This window comes from Ambystoma mexicanum, chromosome 14 (assembly GCF_040938575.1).
Source record: "Ambystoma mexicanum isolate Mex_15411 chromosome 14, UKY_AmexF1_1, whole genome shotgun sequence".
NCBI classification, from domain to species: domain Eukaryota; kingdom Metazoa; phylum Chordata; class Amphibia; order Caudata; family Ambystomatidae; genus Ambystoma; species Ambystoma mexicanum.
In genome coordinates, this window is record NC_090940.1 from 226,191,915 (window position 1) to 226,215,872 (window position 23,958).

Genomic DNA, 23,958 nt, shown 5'->3' on the forward strand with positions numbered 1-23,958 from the left:
CATCCCAACACCCCACGACAGGCTTGTACCTTACACCAGCAGCCCTCCTTTATTCTGCAGACACACATCTGAATTCCAAAATGGCTGCCAGAGTAACAATAGAGTAAGGCCAGCCTCAGTTTGACCCACAGGAAGCTGGAACCAACAACCACTGGATGCTGAAACATGCAGCCAATTCCAGCTCTCTAACATTTGGGGACCACAGCTGCAGATCCTTAATCAGAAGACCACCCAGGGGAGACAAGGTATACCTCTATAAACTGTCCAGCCCAGTCTAGTGGTGTGTGTTGCAGGATCAGGAGACCCATACTTGGTGAAAGATGGAGGCTTTAAGTGGGAGGAAGTGGAGGGCAATAGGAGTAAAGAAGACCGGAGAGTTGACGTACTTGAGAGCAGGTGAAGGTGGTAGGGGCTGAAGGTGTAGAGAGACAGGAGAAGGCAATAGCTGGAGTACAGTGGGAGTAACAACAGTAAAAGGAAGGAGGGAAGAGATAATATCAGAAGTGGATTGAAAGGAGGTGGGAAAGGAAGGAAGATGGTGGTAGCATCTGGATAAGAGAGGAAGGGTGGATATAATAGAAGAAGAATTGCGAGGGGAGGTACCATCTGCAGTACATTGATAGGAACTGATAATAACAGAAGTAGAGAGGAATATCAGGAGCGGGGAGGCAGGAGGTCATACTAACAAGAGCGCAAGAGAAGGAGGTGGCAATATCCATGGGGTACAGGGATTAGGTTATACCAGAAGTTAAAAGAGAGTAGGCAGTAATATTAGAAGAAAGTAAACATAAGGGAAGCAGTGCAGTTGAGGAGGAAGTCAAACTGGAAGCTACATCTTGGAAAGCAGAGTCCTGGAGAGAGACCAAACCCATAGACACATTATGAGAGAGTGCTAAAGAGGAGGTGAGGAGGAGGCAACAGAGACCTCGCAACCAGAAAGTCTGTGATAAGTATCAGGATCTAGCCAACCAGAACAGGCAGTCTCCTGTGGACTAAGTCAGCCCTAGCTAAATCCAGATGGGGAGAATTACATAGTCAGGGGTCAGTGAGAGCATGGTCAGAACTGAGAGGGGGAGGGCAGAGTCTCTAAGGTTTAGTCATCCTGCTTGAGGAAACCCTCGCCGGCTCTCCCTGCAAGTGAAGCTTGCTGGAAATGCAATAAATTGCAGAGGAAAAATTGGTTTCCTTATATGGTTTTGCCCCAAGACAGAACACTTCTGCAAGAGCACTGGGACACGAGAATCAACCTGGTGCTGTAAAAACCATTCCACTGAAGCCATCCTTCTACTTGGTCTCCAGATGACCAATGATGATGGTCTGCAGATGACCAATGATGCAGCTGGTTAGGAACATTGGGAATTGCAGTAGCCCAGGGGTGTGGGACCCCAAAAAGCCTACATCCAGAGCCGACCAAAGAAGAAGGATCAGGATACCCTGCATGTCCACAATAACAGCACGGAAGGAGGCAAGGAAACCTCCCATGACTACTAGGGACTGGGACCTTGATGCCAAGCCAAGGATGCAATCCGACAGGAAATACATTCATCTGGAGACGTCCATTTGAACTGTTTTGATGTACTTATTACCTTTTCCTTTGTAGTGGAATTTCACCAGTTACCTTTTTAGTTATCCACTGTACACAGTATTCAATACATCTATGAACAAACTGCTTGGTCTTGGCATTCTTTTTGGATGTTAGGAACTCCATCCAAAATAGGCATGTCCCTCTTCTTCCTGCTCACCTATGGCAACCACGTTGAGCATGCGGTTATCTGGTGGCAGTCAGACAGGTTTCTATTTGCATACCTTCACTGACAAATACTTATGACCATGCCAAGATGGTTGCCGAATTTTGTCATATGACTTTCCAAGATGGCCATCATGTACAGTCTTGTGCCCATCCCAATATGGCCGACAAAGTCAGGCAACATCAGCATGGTCCCCTGACGTGCCTCTTGCAAGGCTCAAAGGGGGAAAAACCAGTGACTCTGCGTCTTACAAACGCAACCCATGCCACAGTCCAGATACGTTATGTTCCAGCTTCTAGTTAATTAGCCTTCTCTCTTGCTAAAACGATTGATCCAAATCCCTTAAATAGAACCAGGGAGTTTGTGGTAAAGGGTCCACTGAAATCAAAGTATTTTCTGGTGCACAGCCATGCTCCCAAAGCTTTCCTGAACTTGTGGTGACAATACGTCTGAAGCAAGTGTAATGAGGGAGGGTTTCGAGGGTGATTCCTAGCACAGAGATAGCTGGGCCTTCCCTACAGCCATTTTGGAAACACAGCCCCAAACAAATGAGTGAGTATGAGGAGCTCCGGTTGGGAGAGGGATAGATCTGTTAACATGCTCAGGTAGAAAGGAGCTACTGATCCTGGACGGTCTACTGCTCCACATTGCATCTGTCTGCACCTCTATATAGTTACTGAATATATCCCGGGATCTTGTTGGCATCTGCTGCATTGCTGACATGTGTGAGGATCTGCACCACCTACAGACAACACTGTCTCCTGTACAACGTGGAAGACTGCACATACTCTGAATATAAAATGCTGTGAGTGGCCATGCCTAAGAGCCTGGGTGGGACCTGACACATTCCTGGTGACCGAAGTTAAGGCATGGACTGGACCTGGTGGCCTACTAACAGTGCTGCAATAATATTCACCTGACCTCGATTGATTGGAGTACGAGCTCCAGCTGCATCTAGATGCTGAACAGGGTCTACTTGTCACCAATGCAAATGCACAGAAGGAATTTGGTCGATAGTGAGGCTTGCTGGAAATGCAATAGTTGTAGAGGAACAATTAGTTTCTTTATATGGTTTTGCTCCAAGACTCAACACTTTTGCAATAGGACTGGGGTGAAATGATCAACCTGTTGCTTGAATAAAAACATTACACTGAAGCTATCAATCTACTTGCTTGGGTTTGACAAAGCTCCCCTGGTGCAGTCCAAAGCAAAGAAAGTTTGGCTTTTCACGAATGGGGTGAAGGCAAAACATTATGATACCGTGAAACTGGAAGACTTTTACAGGCTTGAATGTGGAAAGCTGGGTTAATGATAGAACAGGGCATTTACAAATATATGGGTGGGGTATACGATATATGGTTAAACCCTAATACAGGGTCCTCAAGGGACTTATGGAATTTCACCCTTGCAGACTGCCAGGTATGATCCAGACCCCATTCTCTTCTTCCCTGAGCTATAGCCCTACACTTTTCTGGTCCTCAGCACATCATCTGCATGTTTTTTAGTCTGACCACCCCGTAGGGATTCACATGGTTGTTAGTGCTATATTGTTTATCTATTATTTTTATCATATGATAGTTTATACAATGGTTTATTGATGCTTTCCTTCAAAATGATATTTGAATGTGTGTCTAGGGGTATATGTCTAAATTCTAGATGTAATAAAACGTTTGAATTAATGAATCTGGTATAACGGACTTAACCACCTGTCTCTAAGTGCGCAATCAGGATTTGAAGCTATGTGGCTCTGTGTTGTCTGTGTCACTGGAGTCGATGCTTGAACTTTTTTTATCAACTCTAGTTTTCTTTTTTGTTTTTTGATGGTCTTATGAACTTTTGGACTTCTTTTCAGGATTGCCCCCCCTACCCCTGTTGTTTTTTATGTTTGTGTTGGGGGCGGCCTGATCTTGTGTTACACATTGCAATTTGCTGCTTGACTTTTGTTATTTTTCGTCTTATGTTTACCATCTTAAGTACCATGAAATCATTTAATATCAGTTTTGGTATTCTTTTGACCTGTTTTCTCTCTGATCTGTTTCTTATGTATTTCTTGTCATTAAATCATTATTTGTACAAATTCAATCATTTCATAAAGCACTTTGGCGTAAAGCACGGAACAAGCATATAAAACAAACAGTTGTTTGTGGAACACTGACAAGGCAATCCAAGTGAACCCACAGGGGGCCCTTTTAAATCAGTAACACGTCATACAAGGATGGAGATGCAGAATAACTTTTACACCAAATAATAAGACCGACTCAGGAAGTTGGCAAAAAGTCTCCTCTGACTGTTTCATTTTCAATTGTCTAAAACAGTGAGTTACAACGGACATCAATGGACGTTTGATCGTGCACTCAATCATTTTGCATAAAAAACATACTTAGGTACTAAACATTCGTCATATGTGACTTCATACTACGTGGCAAACTAAGAAAAACCTATGGGGAGTTGTGATTTGTTTAAGAGGAACATCTAAGTATACTTTCTTTAAGGGATTGGGTTGTGATTGGGTCTCTACAGTCAGGTGGACAACTTATGCCCACCCCTATTGCAAGTCATCTTCATCTGTTAGTAGATACACGGTACACCATCGGCTATCAAAGTATAAAACCCTTGATTATATATGGCCTTCTACAATTGGTTGGCACGCTTGTACCCTTCTGGAACATTCTGCTCACTAACAGCACGTAAGGTGGTAACCCAGATGCCATTGAATGGACTTGACTGTGTCTCCCCACCCAATTAGCCCAACATCTCTCATCGCTCATGTCTTCTGCCATTCAGATTGTCTTTGAACTTGTCCTTGCAAAATATTACTACTCCTGAGAATAAAAGGGAGTATAGGCACACTCTTATCGCAGTTCAGGTTTGTACGCCCAACTCCTATTTCCATGCTTGACTCACGTGACAGGAGACAGTATTTCGGCCTGTTTTGCAGAATTTGATTGTCTTGAATTAATAAACTTGGCACTCACTGTGTTCTTTCTTCCACCTTAACAAGGGCTCATTCTGTTTCTCACGTTCACTGTTCTTCAAGGATAGATAACCGGTTCTTGGCCGCTCCATCCTTTGACACCAGGCCAGACAACTATTCCAGGCCTTCTTCGATCTTCAGCTATTTTCTTGCTGCAACACAGCTTTCTGATGCTTCTTTCTTCACTGGTCTGAGCTTACCAAATATGTAACACCGACGTCCAGAATTCTATATGATGGTGGCACCGCCTACAGTCTATTCACTACATATAGCTAGCCTTTATGATCACTTAGTCTACTTGCGTTGCGGCATCTGTACAGTTATATAACGGCTTGAATTCTCTGCAGTGCTCTTCACATGTGCAATCTTTATTCTGCATATTAAAGTTTATTCAAATCTTTACTTCGTCATCAGATTCTATTAGGTCTTATGCATCATCTTCATTTTCTTCTTTGACCATTCTTCTCAGTGCGTCCCGTTCATTTCTAGTGACGTCACCAGCCTCTTTTTCTGTCATCTTCATATTCCTTTAGGCAGGGGAGTTGCTAGGTCTGGAAAAGACCCGGGGCTAAGCTGCTGTCGGAACTGTTGGGACTGGGGGCTAGCTAGTCTTTTGGCTGTAGCTCCTGAGATTCTATCCGGGGCTACAACCAAAAGATCAGGGGCTATAGCCCCCTTAGCCCCCCCCTAGCAACGCCCCTGCCTTCAGGGATCTCCTCCAAGAGATTGGCATCTTTGTGAGGGTCCATCATATAGGGTCTTCTTAATGGATACCTTTTCTCAAAGGCTCTCTGTGGAACAAGCACAATCACTGGCGTTGTGCATGTCGCAATTTCCAACTTCCAGCATATAGGCAAGATGGGGGCGGGACTTCCTGCAGAGGCATTCAGCCGCTCCTCTACACAAGTAATATCCAACAAGCAATATCTTCATACCACCAAACACTGTAAATGCACAAGGAAACGTTTTTCAGCATGGCTTAAAGAATTTTGAGGACAAATTTACAGTATCTAGTGGGAGTCTGCCATCGGTGTATTTGCTGTGGCAAAATCATGGTTGTATTGTGCCATAATCACAGGGTATCACATTGTTTTGCTGACAGGAACTCTACCAAAGTATCTTACTTCACTAGAATTACCGCTGACAAAACTCATCGAAAAACAAAGGGGGGTGGGATGGGGTTAAGGGATTAAAAGTGGCGGGTGGGGCTTGGGGTAGGGTGAGTAGCATAGGGAAAGAGGGTTTCAGGGAACCCCCAAATTAAAATGCAAAAAATAAAAAAATCTATCAGTTTTGTCAGTGGAATTCCGGCAAAGTGAAATACTTCGGCAGAATTCCTGTCGAAAACACAACATAGAACCAGTCACAGCTTTTGGAGGTAAAATTGATTGTTTAGAGTTACAGATGTTTGAGTTCAGAAGATTTTTGGGAACGTATCAACAGTTTACATGTTTATAGTTTTCCAGTAAGATTAGCATCTTCACTAACGAGGTTGACAGCTTCTTGGAGCTGAAACGACTCTACTTAGGTCCGGATTCCCCCTTTTCCTTGATTCTCTCTGGCCTCCTTTCTTTTTTCATCCATGCATGCTTTCCCTTTCACCTGTAAAGGAGAGTTCCCTTGTTTTGTCCTGTCCAGAATCTCCTGCCACTCACAGCAAACCCCTCCCCCCCTGCAGTGTGTCCATACAGAGGAGCAGGGCGGCTTCCTGAACCGCGGACGTGACATGTGGCGGCTGTGACGTCGCTTTCATTTATCAGGACCTATGCAGGGATTGAAGACGCCTGGGCGAAGGGCTACTTTGCCGCCCTCATTCCCGCCTTACAATAAGACCAGATGTTATGTTTTGGGGCCAAAACAGCATCCCCTTCCAAGTGCAGCTCTGCTGATGCGCCCTAGACAGCTGCCTAGAAACACCTTAGTGTAGCTGCGCCTCTCCCAGTGAAGGTGCAGAAGTTCTCCATAGCACCTCTATACCTCAGAAAATCCAAGAACAGTTCCTACACAGCAGGGTTCGACAGATGGAGGAAGGATTTCAGTTACGGTTTTCCAGTACCCGACATTTTTTTTTCAACTCACTTCTTTCTCTAGTTTTTTCCGTTTGCTCTTTCATTTCTTGTCTGCCTTTTCTGCCGGTCTTCTTTTTGTGTTGGCTTTTCAAGCCCCCTCCTCTTTTACTTTTTTATTTTAGTTTTCTATTGTGATTACTAAAACGAACGTAGCTTTTATCCACCCTGTTTTTGCTGCGCTCATTATTCCAGAAAAAAATAGCGTCGCTGAAAGTGCCACTTTTGTACAGTGAAACAGTGAACGTGTGTCACTCTTGTTACATCTTGTTATGCCAAGTCTTATCTCTTCCTTTCTCCTACCTTCTCGCAGTAGAAACTAGTCAGACAGTGGCACCCGCCCCATAACAGAACTTTATTTTGCGCCGTGACTAAAGGGACATGTATTTTTCTAGGGGAGTGAGGTCGCCATGGCATACGCTAGTACAATACCCCCAGCCCAGCCTGCATACCTCATAACAGCGTTCTGTTCCCGACCACTTCCAAAGAGGCCTTTGTTTCCCAGAAGTGGCCTTCCAAATCCCCCTCTTTTATCCCAGGCCGCAAATCTCTCCACAAAGGTGCTGCCCGCCCCCCTCCCCCCACGGGCACGATGGGTTCAAGGCGGTCTCCTATTCTTACGTTCACAGAACACCAAGGAGGGCTGCACCACTGTCAAGCCCACACTATTGTGGGGTGATGATTTTCTATAACCCCGAAATTCAAATCATCCTGATGCCAAGTTGAACTCCAAGTGCCCTCGAGCCAGCCGACCTTAAATGTGCAGGCCTTACAAAGATCTTTTAACGAGTACGTTCGTCCGTTTTGCATAGACTTGCATAATAAACTGGCACTTTTTTATTTTTATTTTTATTTTGATACAGCTGAATAAATCAAATTTTCAAAATTATCAAACAAGTGTACATTTCCAAATTCATTCAACACAATTAATAACAATAATTTTAACAATAATAAAAATAACAATGAGGAACATAAAAAATGAAACAGAATATGAGCAAATAGTGGAGCAATTTAAAACTTAAAATCTTATACATTTCAATTAATTTCTCAAAAGCACAAAAAATACTTTAAATATTTACAAATAATGGTCACTTAAGGGGTTAGGAGTTTAGTGTGGTCATAGCGCCAAGAGGCCTCCATAATTGGTGGAAGTCGCGCAATACAAGACCCACTTACATACTTGTGTCTGCCCTTATAAACACTTCCCTCAATGCTTGAACTAAAGTAAACATTGCATGCTTCTTTAAAACAAGGAGGGACAGGCTCTAGCCCAATCACAGGGTAGAGAATGGATGCTACGTTATCCTGGGAAAATAACGTGTCGGCTCAGTGCGCACAGATACAAAAACTCAAAGCCCTCGACTAGGACCTGTTTGACATATTCATGAATGTGAGCCAGGGGAGGACTGGCCTATAGGGAACTCTGGAGATTTCCTGGTAGGCCTCTGGACCCTGGGCCTCTTTTGTGTGGTAACCTATTTTATTTCCACATTTTGTCATAGGAACAGGGTTTGGCTTGCATAAAATGTATATTATTGGGCCACTTTGAACATGATTTCCAGGGCCTCTTTTGGTTCCCAGCCCACCCATGATGTGAGCAATCGTCTTTGCTGTAAATAAAATGTAAGACAATGGTGGCTGGTGAAGTTTTTAACTGGAGGGGCGTAGGTATTTTTCCTGATATGCCTCTAGAATTTGTTTTAAACAATGGGTAAAAATTGTGATTTTTAGACCATACATTTTACAAAAATTGGGTAAAAAGCCGAACAGTTTGCAATTGGGTTTTGTAGGGTAACTCATGAAAAAAATCCAATAGATGCAAATCACCAACGTGCACAGGTTTTTCGGGATGCCTTTGCCCACAATATGTGCAAGTATAAAAAGATTTTCACGCTGGTTGTACTCATATATTGATATGATCACAAATTAGTCATGGGCGCCCCCCTATGAGAACAACCAAGGCAAAAATGGCGTGTTCTTTGGGATGGTACCCACTCTGGAGTCCGCTGCCACACTTTAGCTCACTGTACCTTTCACAGATGGGAACTATCTATTTGCATATCAGTCTTTGTCCCACCCACATGGGCAGTCCAGCACCGAAATGCTATGGCAATTCCCTTCTGAACAAAGGCAGAGAAGGAGTGAGGAGAGGTGGCCGAAGAACGGCCAGCAGAAGAGCAGAGTAGAGGGAGGAGGGGGAGAGCAATAGAGAGAGGACAGGATGTCATGAGGTTTAGAGATGAAATGAGAAGCCAGAGCCGTGCAGAGGGCCTGCGAAGGGACAGGAGAGGTAGAGACTGCAGCAGGATTGGCCAGTTCCTTGCAGATTTTAAAGAGTTCGGCCGAGTTGTTAGATGCCGCAGAGACGCATGCTTGGATGTGAGCTCTCTTTTTGGTGCGGACAGAGAGCCGGTATTGCCTTTGGAGCAGGCGGCAGGCCAGTTTGTCAGAGGATGTACCGGAAGCACGCCATTTCCTCTCAGCCACCCTGCACTTGCGTTTGAGGGTGACGAGATCTGAGTTGTACCAGGAGTTGCACTTGGCTTTGGGCTTCAAGCGGATCCTCATGGCAGGGGCAAGAAGATCGAGAGTATCAGATATAACAGAGTGGAGCATGGAAAGGGCTGTGTCATGGTGTGAGTCAGCCAAAGGGAGGGGGTGGGGGGAAGTGCCGGTGAAAGCCTCAACTGAAACGCGCTTCATGGGTCCGATGACCGAGAAGGTGGGTGGCAGTGCTGGAGTTGGCTTGGACTGAGCGGTAGAGAGGGTGCGCTGGGAGGAATCGGGAAAGTGATCACTCCAGGAGAGAGGAGTGGTGAGAGAGAGAGGGGAAGGTCTGAAGGGATCAGAACATCCAGAGTGTGCCCTGCAGAGTGAGTCAGGCCGGAGGGGAGAATAGAGAGTGAGAGAGAGTTGCAGAGGTTGCAAAAGAGTCCAGAGGAAGGACAAGAAGCATCCAGGTGGATGTTAAAGTCTCAAAGAAGGAGGACTTGAGTGGTCAAGACCAGGAGGAAAGAGGAGAGGTCCGCCCATTCAGAGAGGAAGGAGGAGATCTGACCAGGTGGCCGATAGATAGTAGCCACAGTAAGCGAATTGCTAGGAGAGAGAGAGAGTGCCTGCAGACGAGGCATTTGAAAGAGGAGTAGGCCTGCGTAGGAATGACAGAGGAAGGAATCCACTTGGGGAAGATCAGGGCTACACCCCCTCTGGAATGTCTTGTAGCCATCAGGGAGGAGAGTGTCAAAGCTCGTGACAGAGCTGGCCATGAACCATGTCTCGGTGGGACCGAGGACATCAAGGTCAAGTTCCTCCAGGAGGCGGCAGATGTCAGAGGAGTGTTTGACAGCAGAGTGAGAGTTAAGAGTGGCAATATGGAGAAGGTTGACACCCTTGAAAGACTTCCGGGGAGGGGTACGAATCAGAGGTACACCCTGCAGAGGTGTAGAAGAGGCCCGAGGGGGGGCAGAAGAGGAAGGAGAAAAGGGCAAGGTAGCCAAGGAGGAGATAGCAGGGGGAGGCAAGGAAGCCATGGATGGAAGAGAGGGGACAGCAGGAGAAGGAAGGAAATTGATGAGGCGCGGGAAGCGTCTATCAAAGAGGAGAAGTGTGGCCTAAGGGCCTTGGACCAAGACGGTACCGTTCAAGTAAACATTAATGATGACCTTAGAGGAGTGGAAGGAGGCCAGGAGGGCCTCCCACTGGGTGCCACCATTAATGGGAGAAGAAGAGAGCGGAGAAAGCACACAGACCATATGAAGAGTCCATAGGTCTGGCGAGGGAACGACAAAGAGGATGTTGGTGAGGGTTTGCCTAGAGGAGGCACTGTTATAAGTGTCAGCTAAAGGGAGGCCTGGGTTGGAGACCAGGATATCCTTTTTAAACTTCTTCCTACCAAGTTAGAAAAGATAGGAGAGACAGAGAGCACCATAGAGTAGGTGGGGATGGGCGAGAAGAGGAAGGGGGCATAGGAGCAGGGAGAACACTAGGGAAGGACACAGGGAGTGGCGCAAGCAGACGAGACAAGGAGTGATGGGACAAGTCGACAATTGGACAAAACGACAGGCGCTCAGATACTGGTAGAAAGTTTGCTAGATGAATGCTTTGCTAAGAAGTAACCACAGAATGGCACTACTTTCACAATGTTGGATATAGGGAAAAACATACCTAAGTATGAGAGTCCTGAATAAGGGGAAAAGGGCCTAGGTTTCGCAATGCAATTTTTAAATACATTCACAATGCAATTTTTGAGCAAACCTAGAAAAACACACCTAAGTGTTTCCAGTCTCATGAAAGAACAATATGTGCTGCTCTTGATGTCATGAAACTATGTTCCACTTAAGCAGCTTTTGTGGTGGTTGTAACCTTTTTTAAGAGAAGGATTCTTTTAAGTTAAGCTGCTCTGGTAGTGCATACTTTGTTTCTCTTTTTTATGGCGCTTTGTACAGAAAAGCTGGCTTAGTCAGCACTTTTTAGTGCAATGGAAGTTTTCAAATCCGCTCTTGTATATATTTTTCGAGCGTGTTTTTTGATTATCTTTTTAAATTCTCATTCATTATATCGCACCATGATTGTATGATATGTTTCTTTTATGGTGTTTTAAATAAAGGATGTGATGGTGATGATGAAATACTGTATAAGGAGCTTCCTATGGGTTGGGTTGAAGACAACTTGGCCAGGACAATAGCATTGTTTGTCCTGTTTTCAGGGCTGCCATAATCTAAGTGTTGGAGCACTAAAACCTGGGAAGTGTTATCTGCGCAAGGACCCTTGATTGGAACAAGGTAACCATACAGGGGCTGCCTGTCCATAATTAAAAGTAGGGTGTCGACCTTCCACTCATTATGGAGGATCCAAAGGGCAGGCCCAGTGAAATTTGAGTGCTCCCTCAACTACAGCAAGCAGATGAGCAAGCGCTCCTGGGCAGGCCAGTGTTGTGAGGGAAACCGGGTTTCACTTTGTCTGAGTACCTCAGCCGGCACATGACCAATGGGCCAAACAAGGCCAGGGGTGTTTTGCTTCCACAGACTTGCTTCACCAATTGGGCATGGTGGCTGGTGCACTGCAGGCTATAGTAGTGCAGGGGTGCTCTTGTGCCTCCCCACGCTAATGGCCTGCAGGGTGCCTCAAAAGGTTGGAGCTCAGTAGTGGTCTGCCGGAATCAGTACTCAGGCAAATCTGTGATTGACACCCTCTCCTACTTCCTGCCGGTGCCTGGGCAGAGCATCATCAACCCTGTGGAGTCCTCAGGCTGGTGGAGCTGGCAGCAGGAAAGTAATATAAAAAATAAACCAAAATCTATACGTTTTTATGTCTGTGTGTGTTTGTATTCATGCTTGCAGGTGAGCGGTTTCGTGTGTGTGCCTTTTTGTGCACGCGCGTCAATGTGCATGTGTGTGAGTGTGCATGCATGCGTTTCAGTAGGGATTCTAAATGTAAGTGCATGCAGCTGAAAGGCGGCCGGTGGTTGTTGTGGATAGGGTCACTGCAAGATAGGACCAGACAGGAGAGTTTTTCTTACCCCATGTAGGATTTCTCATCGCCAATAAGCTGCTACAGAGATGACCAGTGGGCGTATGGGTGGATACAGGCTCCTGGGTGTGCGGCCTCCTGCTGGGCCTCGAATGGGTCCTTCTTGATAGTATTCACCAGCACTGATCCATTGACTGCAAGTGACATCACTCAGCGCATTAATGATCCTGCAGCTGAGCTCCAATCAGCATTTCATTATTTCGAAAAGACCATAGGGCATTGGCATCCATACCCTGTGTAGCATTTGCACATTGAAAGTCAAATCAAACGTGCTTTTTACAAGTTTAATGTACCGTGTAATTACACTGCTCTATGTCATGTTTCAAGTAGGAAGACAAGAAATGTGTTAACGGAAACTTGGAAATTGAGGGTAGATGTTGCTTTCAAACATGTTTTAATCCCGTTATTACCTTCCCCCTCCCCCTCTTCCTCACTACAGTCCTAACATATTGAGGCCCCCTGCTTCAGGAGCAGGTGGTAAATAAATAAAAAAGTAAAATACAACATTAGAAATATTCCCCCGAGGGAGCGGTATAAGAGTAGGCAAAACCCCAATAAACACGAATTTTCTCCTATCCTGCGCTAGGCGAGGGGTGCTTTGGCAAAGTGGCTATTTGCTGTTCTTTTCTCTAATTGCTGTTTGAAGTAATTTCTACAGGATGGTTGCCAGTGGCCCTGCCTTGAGTTATCACTTCTCTCTGCCATGTTAGTCAGGTGACCCCACCTTGCCCTGACCCCGTTCCACAAGTGTTGAGCTCAGCGGCCCGTCTTGCAATGGTTGTGCTCCCATCGGGCTGTGCCGAACGGCCTGCTATGCTGGCCTCGCTCCCCTTCCGCTGCACATAGTGCCCACCAAAATGCTGACCTCGCTTGCAACCACGTTCATTGAGGAAACTCTTTCCAGACCATTTCCCGATCACTCCCCAAGCCAAACCCTATGCAGAAGAATCACAGTACGCACACTGAGTGGATACAAATGGCGGAAGATTCAAGCGATACTGACAGTCCTCTGTGGTTCTCTCATTGTTGATCTGCATGTGAAATGGAGCAAGAGAGCAGGGGAATACACTCCTGGTACCGTCACAGGAGAGGATTCGGGACTTTGGGCCATAGGAGGTCCAGAAGCAGGTCTCCTTCAAGCAGAAGGCCTCACTCTTGCCCAAGACCAAGGGAGGTTCTGAGGGCTCCACTGCCTCCCTTCTTTTTGTGCTCTGAAACACTTGTGTACGAGCGCAATACAAATAAAATATCATATCATATCATATCTGTGTTACCCTTAGTTTCTATCACTGACTCTGGAGAGCAATTGAAAACACTCATTACAGAGACGATGAACTCTGCTATCGATGTCAGACTTCCCCTCCCTTGCCTCCATCCTCCTGCTCCTAATCCAGCTCGTGTTATGCAGCCATAGATGCCCTTGGGAAGACGGGAACAAGAGGAGCCTGAATGGGATATATAAGAGGCATGTTTTTGAAGAAGGAGGTTGTGGATGAGTTTACTGTGCACCTGTTTCTGAATATGAAGCTCAAGGATGTCTGACAGACAGAGCAAGTGACGCAAGATGCCTACAGCTGCTACATCACTACCCAGCCTTGACGTCTACCCTTCCTCCAAAGCATGGGAAGCATCCCCAACAGGAAATGGAAGGATGCCGAGAATGCAGATATCCCTACAGGTTTCACCTAGATTTACATTGTTTTGGGACGGAATGTACAGACACCCTTGAGATAGACTCTCTTCTTCCTTGTTTCACGGGACACTGATCTGTGGCCGCTGAGGATGCTGCTCTCGCTGATTGTGCCGATAAAAGAATAGAAGGAGACCTACCTTCTCCCCTAACTCTCTTATTGAATTGGCATCCGTTCTTCACAGTGCCAACTCATTTTTCTCTCCTATTGACCCTTCTACTCCCCAATGGTCAAAGTTTTTTTTCAATCACTTGTCCTTATATATCTGAGCTCTGTAACCTGTCTTTCTCTCCACTGGACTCTTCCCTGTCTCCTTCAAATCTGCAACTGTCTTACCCCTATAGATGAAACCCTCTGCTGACCATATGTCCCAGCAATCTATCGCCCAGTTTCTCTCCTTCCCTTTTATTCAAAGGTCCTTGAGCAGGAGGTCTTCACCGGATCACTAATTACCTTGCGGATAATGGTCTTGGAAATCCATTTAAATTTGGCTTTTGTAGTAAGTACTCCACCGAGACTGCATTCAACCAAGTCTCCAACTTTCTCTCTAATGCTCACCACTCCAAACTCTCCTCTATACTCATTCTTTTGCACCTTTCTGCCACTTTTGACACCGCCAAGAGCTCCTCCCTTCTCACTCTGAGGTAAATCTGCTTTAGCTTGATCCTCTGGAGTATAAGCAAATAGAATCCACCCTGTAATTGAGAGACGGTGTTGCAGGACTCGGGCAAGCAAGAGAATGATTCACTATAATGGGAGGACCGTAAGTAATCGCTGCATTACCTGTTAGTCTCTCTTCTTGTCCCTGTCCTAACATATTGAGATCTCAGAAGCAGTACAAGTTGATATTGATAAATTCGAGCCAGACAAGGAAGCAGTGAGCATAGGATATTTATAACTGAAATAAGTCAATCATTTACACAAGAGAGGATCGCCAGAGCCGTATTGTCCTCTGTAGGCTTCAACATTTCTCGTTCTTAACATCTTGCTGTGACCTCAGGAGGAGGGGCCTATTGTCTGGATAAGAGGTTTTTTTTAAAATTAACCTCTTATCCAGACAATAGGCCCCTCCTCCTGAGGTCACATCAAGATGTTAAGAACGAGATTGCAAAACTGGCCACTGGGTTCAACAGGTAATGGTATTGCTGCCAAAAATGGAATAATGGAATTGCTCTTTTTCAACGGGGGTGGGGGGCTGCGTTTGCCTCATTATGTTAGGGTTGGGATGAGGAAGAGAAGGGCTCTGTGTAATGGGTTTACCCGTAAAGTTGATCCATGTGATTCCATCGACCACAGTTAGTTTGTGGTCTTCAAGCTCAACTCTTGAATGTCGAATTTTTCACCTCATGCTCGACCTCTCTACCCCTAAGCTTTCTCCCATATTAACACTAGACACACAAGTGGACACATATGTTAAAAAAAAACAGTTACTAGATTGACAGCAACATCAGCGCTATTTTCAATGAGAGAGCAGCACATGCCAACAATCCAAGCTTCGCCACCCCGGTCAAGCAGTGATTTTCAGAAGTTATTGCATAAAGAGCACACACCCATGGCTTGGCTCTCTTGCCAAGTCTAATACCTGCAGTGCCCATTAGTGGCTTGCTGCTGTCATTTTTTCTGTCAACTATTTACTGGGACATTATCTGAAAACTTCTCATCATTTTGTGGCATAGTTTCTCAGATAGTAGGGGTCATTACAAGTTTGGCGGTGCAGTAAAAGTGGTGGTAAAAGTTGCTGTCATTTTGCTGCACTGCCAAATTACAGTTTTTCCTGTGAGGGTTGCCTGATTTACCTCCAGCAAAGAGCTGGAGGTAAATCAGGCCCCCACCAACAAAAAACAGCTAGTATTGCCTGCAGCGGTATTCCGGTCCCGGTAATACCAGCAATCCCCTCCATGGACTACTATGGGACTCCATGGAAGGGGGATTTACTGCCCTTTTCGCCACCTGGAATATTGGAATATCCCTGGAATACCGGGATATCAGGGCGGGTAAACAGTATGGCAGTTTGTCGGTATCCCGTCAGAATTACCCAGGGGATAACAAGGAGTGCAAAACCGTCCTTTGTTAGTTTGTTGGAAATCCAGCCAGCAGTTTCCAAAAATGTTATGACGATCAGGGTGCCCGGTACCAAAAGCGTTCATTTATCTCCCATGGTGCTTTGCAGCACCTGAGACTTTTCAGAACCAAAAATATGCCATTTTCTTCATCGATGTATGGCGTTCTACCGAGTATTCTTGCAAGAATTGAAAATCACAACGTTCTTAAAAATATAAAAGGAGGGGTGGAAGGGGATTTTTGCCTTCAGGGCGGATGTGGGGCAGGTTAAACAGCAGCAATCTGGATGCTTGAGAGTTTGTAATATGCTAAGGAATACTATTGCTTTCAGTAATTTTCGTATTTTTGAGAAAAAGGAAACATTATCGCACAAATTTAATTCACTGTTTGAAGTGTGTCATGGGAATAAGAATGTGGTCAAAATGTAATTAACAGGGTGTGTTGGTGCAGTTTGCCTCGGGTCGATGTAGAAAGGGGAAAAAAGTAGCATTCAGGCACATTTAACGTTTGTAGGGTGGCCTTTTTAATTCATTTTTCTTGTGATTTCTTGTGCGAGGTATCCTCGCCATAACTGGAAAATTGTTACGCTCTTGTGAGAAAATCTTGCGAGATGAGAATAGGGAGACACAAAACCCCTTTTTAAAATGTCTGCAAAAAACCCATAAACGTGCACATTCTCATCCTGATCCGCCATTATCGCCAATTGGCCACAAACCCATAATGGGCCAAAGTCCTATGGTGTTTAGTTTATAACGATACTGATAATACTCAATAGGACATATTTGATGATATACAACCATAAACATTAGTACTAGAGGTTGTGTGAGATATAGCATAAGAAAACCCCTCAATTTCTTTGAAAAAAGTTTAGTTAAGTGGCATTTAAGTGGATACAGTTCATCGCAAAAAACCCTTGAAAGTCTGTGAAATAACTTTAGTTGAAGTGAAGTTAAGGTGACAATTCAATGCAACAAAACCCTTAAAGTTTGGCAAGTGTTGGAATCTACCCCACCTTAAATCTGAGCCACCCTGTTTCTCAGCTCATGAGTACACTGATGAGATCAGAGATGACAGCACAGATGAGATCATCGAGAATACCTCACGTTGAGCTTCCCTTGCTGCAGTGACATCATAGGGGAAGTGCCCCTACTTTAATGACATAACAGTTGGAATTTCCCTTATCTACATCACAGTAGGAATGTCCTTTACCTCTGTGGCATCTGATTGTGAGTTGTCCTTAGTATAGTGTATCAAACTGAGACTTGCCGTCGTTGTCATGGCATCAAATGAGGAAGTGTATTTACTGCAGTGATATCACCTGGGAGAGTGCTTACTGTGGAGGAACTGAAGATTCTACTTAGTCACCAGCTCTATCTTTGCTCTCACACTATGATCACTGTGTGTCTGCCTGAGGAAATATGTTACTGACCTTTCCACCACTAACCTGGACAGTATCTCAATGACATGACTACCCCCTTCTGTGGATAAGAATCCCCAGAGGTCAGCAGCGTGTTTCTAGGATGCCCTGGTGCGTGTGGAAGCATTAAACTTACCAGGGGACAGGGGTCTCCCCATTACAGAAGGGTGAATGCAATAACTGTGGATTATTGAAAAGGGAAAGATGGAAGCTCCTTCAATGTTATACATGTTTATCACAAATCCACCAGATAATGCTTCTCGGCACTTGAGCCAAATGATCACATACAAGAGAAATGAATGAAGGTGAAGATTACAGAGAGAATAGCCTGGTCTTTATTGTGTCCTTGGAGAGGTGTGGGGTTACACTGACAGCAAGAAAAAAATGTATTGTGGGGAAATACTAGCACATATTGGCACAGCCAGCATGTCCACATATTCTTGCAGTGGCATTACTGTTACGGACAAAGCAAGCAGGAGGGTGTTCTAACGTGGGAATATGGGCATATATTGGTGCAGTCAGCATGGATATATATTCTTATAATATGGCATTACGGCAAAGCCAAAGTGAGGGTTTTCTTACAGCGGCAATACTGATATTATTAGGCAAAGCTAGCATGAAAATGTCTTCTTACACTGGCAAAATATTGGCATATATTGTGGACACAGCCAGCAAGAAAATGTCTGATATATTGTTGTCAAAGGCATCCTTACAATTTAATGGAAAATACTCTTGTGTACTGTTGGTGTCCCGGCATCTAATAGATTTGCTGATGTGTTACAGTACAAAACTGACTTGTAAATGCATGGCTTTTTATTCAATGTTCACAAAAAGTGTGATGTAAAATGCACCATTCAAATCCATTATTTAAAAAATATTATTGAGGGGGAGACCCCTGTATTGGTAGGCCAGAGAGGACCAGGGTAAATGGAGGACTCAGCCAAGGGCAAGTTAGAACTGTCCTTTATTTTCCATAACAATCATAGTAGACTGGGATCATACAGGAAAGACGTTTCCAGCAATCACAGCTCCTGAGCATGTGTCAGGAGTTTTTGTGCCATTCTCACAAATCAGGGCTCTTCCCAAAAAACCTAAGAGGCCGCCTGATTGGGTGATTGGGGTGGTGTCACCTATGGCCGGCACCTACAGAAGTTATTCTACTGGCCCTCGCATGTCTGGTGGCCTGCCTGACCCTTCCACAAGAACTATCTATTACATTGTTGCAGGGTTGCAGGATTACCATTGGCACTTGCCCTCTGCCATCCACCCCTGAATTTATGTTCCCTGATTGGCTGGAGGTGATCGCCCCAGGACTGGGACCCAGCTCTGTGCTCAGCGCTCAGTGTACCTTCTCAAGGTGATGAGAAAGACTATGGGCCTCATCACAAGTGTGGCTCTCCACCAGGCTATGTCATGAATTCAGCCACATGTTCAGCCAAGTTGGGACATAACCAGTCCTCTCCTATATGAGCAGTAAGTACCTGCTTCCCTATATGGGTAGGATGGTGTAATTGTGTCAGTGCAGTGTGTAATAATGCGAATGGCATTACCACTTTTCCTGTGTTATTTTACCACCATAAGGTGTCTGTCGGAGACACTGTACATCCCCTCTTTATACATAACTCCTTTTCTACTGTGGGCACAGCTCACTGCAGCTCCATAATCTGTGTCACTGGTAATGTATTATATCCTTCCTTTAGAATCATTGTTCACGCATATTTGGGCACTCGGGATGAAGCATCCATTTCTAAAATTTCCCCAAAATAAGCAGCACATTTTGCTTCTGCATCTGCTGCCTTGTTGCTCCTAGAGACAGGATCCTCCCCTCTGTGTGTGCCTGGCACTTCACCACTGCCATGCACAGTGGGAGGTCTATTGCCACTATCAGTCTGCCCAAAAGGAGTGTGTGCTATACTGCTGACCCATCAGCATGTCTGAAGTCCCCCTCAGCCAATGTGAAAGCCCAGAATGCACCGTGGATGTCACGTAGTCTGAATCTGAATACACTGTCACTTCCTTTCCTCTGCTGTGCTCCAATGCCACTATTAACTCTACTAATTCTGCTGCTTGTGCTGAAAAATGTGGCAGTAGATGTGTGCTTGTCACCACCTCACTCGTCCCATCCCCTCTCAATTTCACTACTGCTGTCCCAATATGGCTTTCCCCAGTCATTGATGACCCATCTATATAAAGTCCTGGATTAGTCACACCTTGATTTGGTGGACACAGAATCATACAAAAAATTGTAAAGAAATTTCTGTATACTGCAGTTCAGATTTAATTTGTTTGCAGTGAGTGTTAAGATACACTTGTATTTCTAGAGCATAGGATATTCAACATTACAAACTTACACGGTGTAGTACCTGAGTTACATGGATCAAATGTCAAATATTTGAAGGACAAAGTTCTATTGCTTATACATTCTCTATGTGTTCCTTGGGAAGGAAAATAGAGAACTTAGTGGAGTAATAGCATGGTAATCAGCATAATTGCGTGGAAACAATCTAGAATTGAACAACAACAACAAACAACAGGTCAACGCGACAGTGTTTCGGCCATATTTAAAAATAAGCTTGGTGAGCTTTGGTGGTTTTGGCCTTCATCAGGACGGGATATTCATGTGGAAGAAGTATCCTATGTCGTCTGATCCGGGGAGCGCAGTGGCTCAATGCATCTTAGTGTCTATGTATACTGAGGAGGGTTCATTCTCCTATTGGGAGCCTGTTGACAGGATGGAGTTCTAATGGCAGGCGGCGTAATAAATACAGCTGAAGTTCTGGGAGAGACCAATTGGAATCATCGCTTGTGTGAAAGCTAATTCAAAACGGGACCGCTGTGCAAAGGCTGTCGGCGGTCGGTGTGTCTTCTCCAGGGCGGCTCATGGTGCGTCACCAAATCAAGGTGTGACTAATCCAGGACTCAGTTGTTCTTTTGTCAGCAGTTAGACTTGCATGACCTTGCTCATCTGTGTTTTAAAAAAATATAATTGTACCTCCCTGGGCAGAGCAAGGCATCAACCGTTGAATACCCGTCAATATAAAGCACATCTCCCCCCTCAAGTGCGTTCTCCTGTACTTTTCTAGTGTCACTGAATTCTTCTATGTTTGCTGTGCAGTCGTGCACATAGTCGCCCTCCCTTAAGGGGTCAGCGATGAAAGTCGCTGGGTTGACAAGTCTGCATCACACTATCTTGAGAGCTGTGTTTGACAGGAACACCTCGTACCCTGAAGCTCTCTGTGTGTCAATATACTTTTCTGTCTTTCCAGTATTGCAAACAGAGCATGCTCTACATAAAGAGTGGTGCTACATTCCATGGTAATACTCGCTGATTTGTCTACTGCGAATGCGGCGGCAGCCAATGCCTGTTCGCATTAATAGTGTCCTCTCACTACTGGGTCTAATTTACGCTGTAATATGCTAAAGGTTTGTGCCCCATGCTTGTCTTTTTTGTCAGTACTGCAGTCATAACCACTCAATCTGAGTGTGAGAATAAGAAAAATTCACTTTGATAGTCTGGGATCCCTAACACTGGAGCTGTACATATTGCGTCATTCAGCTCCTCGACTAGTCGAAGACCCATGCCCTGCAGTAGTTGCATAGTCCTAGAAACTGCTCCATTTGTCTAATGGTTGTAGGTTTGGCTGTCCTGAGTATTGCCTCTGCTCTTTCAGGTGTCACCCTTTGACCGTCTTGTGATATTAGCTGTCCAAAATACAACACCTCCTTTTGGCAATATTGTAATTTGGCCTTGTCTACCTTCCACCATTTTTCTGCTAGTACTGTCAACATGTGTACTGAGTCATTTCTACTCTGTTCCTCGGTCTTGCTCCAAATCAATATGTCATTTACGTATTGTATAACCATGCTCTACATCTGTACGTTGCCTAAGTGTATTTGGAGTAGCCTATTCAATATGGAAGGTGATTCACAGTACCCTTGAGAAAGTCTTGTATGTTTCCACTTCTTATTTCTATATAGAAATGAAGTTAAGTCTTGTGAGTCTGGGTGTAATGGTATAGAGAAGAACACATTCTTCAAATCTATGACCGTGAAGTAGGTAGCTTCCGTGGAAATGCTACACAAAAGTGTTGCTGGATTTGGAACTAAAGGAAATTCTGCTCCTACAATATGGTTCGGAGGGCGCAAGCCCTGTATAAAATGCCACAACCCCCTATCACCTTTTAGACAGGGTACACCGCAGTGTTGCATGGTGATTCTGATGGTACTAGGAGGCCCTGCTTCACTAGTGCTGCAATGGTCTCATAGATACCCTTGTCTGCCTCCCCCAACAGGGGATATTGGTTAGCTCTTGGTAAAATGACTCCTGGCTTCAATTTGATGCTTACTGTTCCTATCCCTTTAAGAAACCCCACATCATAGGGACCTTTGCCAAATCTTCCTCGAGAAATGTCGGTGGTGCTTTTAGCATCATCGCCATTGTCTGTGGGATCTCTTTGTAATGTATTTTCACCCAATATGTGATGCTCATTTTGAACACCATCTCGTGGTCTGATCTGTTGTCTTTGACTAGTTCTTCATCTGTAACCATAGTCAACCTGTATCCGTCTACCACGGTGATCACTGCTCACCACGGTCACCCTGTGTCATCTGTCCCATGCATTCTTATCCAGTTGTCCCCCACTATTACTGCCTCTAATTCTAGTGGCACTATCATCCCTTCATTCTTGTCTAATAATTCTGGCCTGAACAGGTACTCATTTGGAAGATGCCACATTTTTCCATGAATCCCTGGGACCCATGCTATTATTATTTCGTCCCATATTGAAACAGCTCCTTATCTACTGGCACCCCCGCTGTACTGTGCGTCGACAATAACCTCGAATAATCTCCCTCACGTTTAGAAGGTATATCCGTGGTGTCCCCTTGTCAGTGAATGAAATGGTCATGTTAAGTTTGTTCATGATGTCCTTCCCCAGTATGTTTACTGGTGTCTGTCGAGAATACAGTAGGGGTAGAGCTAAGTTGTGTTCCCCTATAGAAAATTCAATATCGTCTGTAAAAGGAACCAATTCTGTCACCCCAGAGGACCCTTGAGCATTCATGGCATCACCTGACATACTATACTTCCCCCTCCCAGATGCAGGATCTAGTCACCCCTGTGTCTACATTTAAGGAAAAAGTGCTGTCACTTATTGTCACCCCTATGTGTGGTTCCTCTGCCGGGTTGGATGTAATCGATAGGATAGAACACATCAGGTCCATCTATGGGTTGTCCTATTGAGGGTATAATGACATTCCTATGAATGGGTTGTCCCCCACCACTGTAACCCCCCTTGTTTCCTGATGGGAGTCATTGTCATGGAGTCCGTGAATGCCACTGTCCTGTCCTTTGACTGTATGCTGTTTTGCATCTGCGGTATCTGTGTGCAGTGTATGATTGCTGTGTGCTACCCTGCATCTGCAGTATCTGTGGTGTTTTTGCGACTAATGCTGCACAGATGCCTGCATTTGTGATGTCTGTGTCGTGGGCTGGTGTGACTACAGGTATGCGTTCAGTGTCTGTCCTTGTTGTAGTGTCTGATTCTGTGCATCAAACTCATTCTGTTCCCCTGGATATGTTCCCCCATTCTGTTGCATTCCTTCCTGCTTCTACATACCTTTGAGATGTGTCCTATCTGTCCACACACCCAGCACTGGGCTGGTTCTATTATTTGCCTCCGATACCCTGCAGAGAACCCCTCATCCCCAAAAATCCCTCTTGGCCCTGTTGCATTCGATGCCCATAACCACGTCCCCTTGGTGGCCCCCCTCTTCCTCGAAAACTATGCTGTGCATCCCCCCGACCCATGAACCCTCCTCCCGTGGGCGGTGGTGCGTACTGTGTCTGTGGTGACCCTTGTCCTTCCTTGCTTGTTAATACTTCCCCTTCCATGGCCTATTTGGACAGTTTCTTCTGCACTAACTTCGCCTCTTCCTGTTTCCTTTCCTCACGCGTTCTCTTGCATTAGCCTGCAATAATGTACTATTGTAAGTTGTATTTCTGACCATGGTTTTGCTTCCATCGCCACCAACTTCTTTACTTGCCTTTGCACCTGTTCTGGTAACCCTTGGCATAGTATATGGTAGAATAATGCCACTGTTTTATCCCACGGTTCTCACATTTCGAGGCGCCATAACTCTTGAATAGCCTGAATATATTGTAAGGGGTCTTCATCTTCACCCATTCTGCATGCCATGATTGCACTGATATCTGAAGTGTCTGGGTATTGTGGCCGTAGACCTTGCCATATGGCCACCCAGCAATTAGTAAACAGCAAACCATTGTGTGCTGTGTTCTTTGTTACTCCTTGGTAACCCACCCTTTTCCATACGTCATTAGCAGCCTCTATGAGGACTGCCACTAGTAAACCTTTTACGTTCCCTACTGCTAATTTTTGTCCTACTGTCATCCTTTCCATTTCATATATCAATTACCTTACACCCACGGTCAAGGAAGGTAACCTACTCCTCA

At 45.1% G+C, this 23,958-nt stretch overlaps 1 long non-coding RNA gene across 2 annotated transcripts in view; it reads right to left on the minus strand.

Moving 5' to 3' along the window:
* Positions 1-23,958, minus strand: part of LOC138527278 (uncharacterized) — a 106,556-nt gene that overhangs the window by 31,824 nt on the left and 50,774 nt on the right. Inside the window, exon 3 of one of the 2 annotated variants that reach the window (XR_011283849.1) lies at positions 12,307-12,451. The exons of the other annotated variant lie outside the window; for it this stretch is intronic. This is a non-coding gene — a long non-coding RNA (uncharacterized lncRNA). The remainder of the gene's footprint in view (positions 1-12,306; positions 12,452-23,958) is intronic. 2 annotated transcript variants of the gene reach the window in all.